A 3,797-nucleotide genomic window follows, 5' to 3' on the forward strand; every position below is an offset into this window, starting at 1 on the left:
GAAAATTGTGAAATCGTGGATAGGAGGGACATTACAATAATGATCAATATAAAAAAACCCTGCTTTGTTGCGCTTTCAAAGATAATGTTTATGCAAAAGATTTTTACTTCTGTTTCTTGAAATGAAATGGCTTATCACCTGAATATCCTGCTAAAAGAGGCATGCCAGTGAGTGAGTAATAAATATCAGTGGCATAATTTATAATGTTCGTTTTAATATTCAATACACTTTATAATCAAATCGATAACCCTTTAAAACACCTCTTCTAAATATGAAGATCTTCGGCACCACTCTTATCTAGAAATAAGATCTTGTAATTTGTTTAACTGTAAAAAGGCTTTTATAAATATATACAAATCAATCAATGTAAATTTGAATGCAAGTAATAATAAAAACTTTGAACAAATCTCTTTTTCATTCACATGTAATAAACTTGACGGGGAAAGGGAAATCAAGTATTTTTGTTCTATATTACTTATTTATTAATTCATTTGACTACATTTTATGCTTCTTGCAATTTCTATTTGCAGTGCTTCCCTTTATACGGAGAAATTTGAACTGTACTAAACATGGCATTCTCGTATTTGGGACCGGAATCACCTCGGCCATATTCGGTAATATCCGAAGGCTTCCAAAATCGTTACCGCATTCCCCGACATCAGGCATGGGAAAATTTTACGTTCGGAGATGAGTATGATGATCATTTGTTTTCACTGATGAATAAATATCTAGATTTAGAGACAACGGACAGAGTTTGTTATATCGGGGACACTAAAGGAAGCTTAGCAGAGGCACTCATGGACAGGTATAATATTGACTGTTTGATGTTTTAAACCGCAGCATTCTGAATTTGTGTGATGTATTTGCCCTGTTTTGAATAATGAATTGTCCATTAAAAGATTAACTGATTTCAAAATACAAACTGAGCAAACAATATAGAGCCAGTAAGACTGCACGGACTTGCAAGGCTGACTTGGTCCTATACTGGTGGCAAATAAAGGCCAATCATATTTGGCCCCAGCAAGTTCTTGGTTATGAACAAAGTGTATTGAACAAAGTAGTAACAAATATATCCTATATTGGACAATTATAAATGCGCTTTCCATATACCGCTAAGGAATGACCGAAATGTCAAAACGATATGTAAATATATACTGAAAACGAAATTGAATTGGTAAAATAATAAATTATTTATAAAGGATAAATTTGGACTTGTACACAGAAATCATATTGGACACCCCTTATATTGATTTTTTAGCTGTCCACTCATAGTCTAAATATACACCTTGAAAGAAGTTAAGCACACCCCAGAAATTTAAAATTGGTTGTGATTGAAAGCACTGTCATGAGATGATGACTTAATTGGGCTAAGAAATGGTAATGTGATAAGTAGCGATACCAATTTACTTTTGAATTTAGTAATCATAAACGGTAAAACCAGTAAATTTATGAGTTTAGTTTATTCTTAACCAAATTATTGACACATAAGCAAATGTGTTGTTTTTTACCAAAAATTTAAGTGTTTATAAATAAGGTGTTGGAGCGTTTACAAAACATCTTCTCATCTCATTACAGTGCTTTCAATCACAACCAATTTTAAATTTCCGGGGTGTGCCTAACTTATTTCCAGGTGTATATATTATTCCCGGATTATACAGTTCTATCTTCAGAATAGTGTTGCATTATATGATATCTTTGTTTCTAGATTCTGTGTCCTTGAGCCTCTGTTGACAGTCATCCCTGGGCACTACAGCTATGTGGAGACAGAATCAAACAAAGTGTTGTCCATTAGGGTGGCACATGTTGGGTCGGAAGAATTTTTCCGGTTACAGGCTCGTGAAAAACCAGAAAATAGACAAATGTTTGATAAAATTATTATCAAAGACGCTCTAGATACTTTGAAAAATCCCATTGAGATGTATAACAATATAATGAAGTGCTTGAAGAAATCTGGAAAACTTTTAATCGTTCACCGGCCAAGTTCTATCAACCGCTTCCGGTGTTCCAAAATGCTAAACAACGATTGGAAGACAACGAAATTCCATATGATGACATCATTAAAGATTTGAAATCATGTGCTTTGATGTCCAATGGGAGATCGAGTGTCTGCCAATACTTATGTCAAAGAAAAATGGTATTCGTTGCTAAAGTCAAAATTCCCGCCTCAAATGGAAATTCTCAGTGATGTCGAGGTACAGTGTGGTATACGAGAACTTTCAGAGGGTATTATGAAATATGAAGGCGATGCGATCGAATTCAATGATAGGTTGCTATTTATAGTAGTTTCTAATCCCGCAGAAAAGAGAAGAGGATATCCGGGTATTAAACGCTACAACGCAGACGACTTTTCGCCATTTCCGGATATTAAAGATATGCACTATTCAATGGAAATGTCGGACGACATAAAGAAATACGTACATAATAAACCAAAAACTAGCATACACAGAAGTGCAGATGGCAACGTGTTTTTCAGTTAACATTTAAAAAAAAATGCTTTCACATCGTACGTAACTATATCAAAATGGTTAGAAAAACAAAATTAAATTGTCTCATTTTTTTTAATCATTCGCTGCGAAAGAAATTGTTGTCTTCAGAATGCAACTGGATGAAAACATGCCCTTTTTAATCTATGATAATATTCGGACATCAAATTTCCAAATTACAAAGTCTTAGCTTTGTTTTGTCAAAGTGGATTCATGTTTTGAAAATAAGTACATTCTTTTATATACATATGCCTTTATATTATCAAACTTGACCAACACGAAATCAGGATGGAAACATTTATCAGTATTAGTCAACTTGTACTTCTTGTACATGTTTGATTTTTCACAGTATTACATGAATCATATTTCAACTCGAGTTTGATGAAAGTTTTAAGATAATCATAACCAAGCATTCTACTTCATGCACTGAGCAGAACTCATGTCGTCTGAGGAAAAATTGTTGTAGTGACCACGTGTAGTATGGCTCAAACTTTACAAACATTTACAAGCATACATCTGTACTGACACGAGTCCGGGAGTTATTTATTTTACAAAATATTTTTATATATTTATTTTTTTCTATTTGTTATTATCATTACTTTTCTTTTGTCCAAAATACCACTTTGTTTACATTTTGTTACCTTTAGCCTACGTAAATGTAATTCAGCGTTGTAAGTATCTAGCATATTCTTAATCTATTATTAAAACATAGAACCCATGTTCATGAATTCATTTCTGAGGCTAAGTGTGCCTTTAAATCAATCTACAATGTATTCAACTGAACAATTTATAATCTTCCAAAATAACAATACATGTACCTATTTACATGTAGTGTAAATATAAAGACTCAATCTAAACTGTTAACCAATTGTACAATTATGGCAATCATAAACCCGTATAATTCGTCAGCAAAAATGCTTGGCAGATTGTTTGCCATTAATAGTAAATAAGCATTTCAAGTTTAAAACGAGCATCTCTGATGGTTATTAAAAGAAAACAAGATCATCACCGAGGCGGGGCAATATACGCCCGATGGTCATATCTACAGAAGGTATCATGAACAGAACATTTATATGCCATTAAGGTAGAATAAACAACAATTTTGCATAAAAAAAATGCATCTAAAGTGACATGACGTACTTTGTTAATAATCAGTTGATTAAAGTTGAAATCCAGCTTAGTCTGTATTTTACATGCCAAATATAAATACAACAACTGAAATTCTTCTGCGGAAAGCAATACCTTCACAGAAAAAAAATGCTTTAAAATGAGCATAAATGTATTGATATTAAGTTTTATTGCAACAAAAATGGA

At 32.7% G+C, this 3,797-nt stretch overlaps 1 pseudogene; it reads left to right on the forward strand.

Moving 5' to 3' along the window:
- Nucleotides 1-468: 468 nt before the first annotated feature.
- Nucleotides 469-3,201, forward strand: LOC132751306 (uncharacterized; annotated as a pseudogene).
- Nucleotides 3,202-3,797: the final 596 nt, after the last annotated feature.

Source organism: Ruditapes philippinarum, unplaced genomic scaffold (genome assembly GCF_026571515.1).
Source record: "Ruditapes philippinarum isolate M1 unplaced genomic scaffold, ASM2657151v2 ctg22273_1_1_1_1, whole genome shotgun sequence".
NCBI classification, from domain to species: Eukaryota; Metazoa; Mollusca; class Bivalvia; order Venerida; family Veneridae; genus Ruditapes; species Ruditapes philippinarum.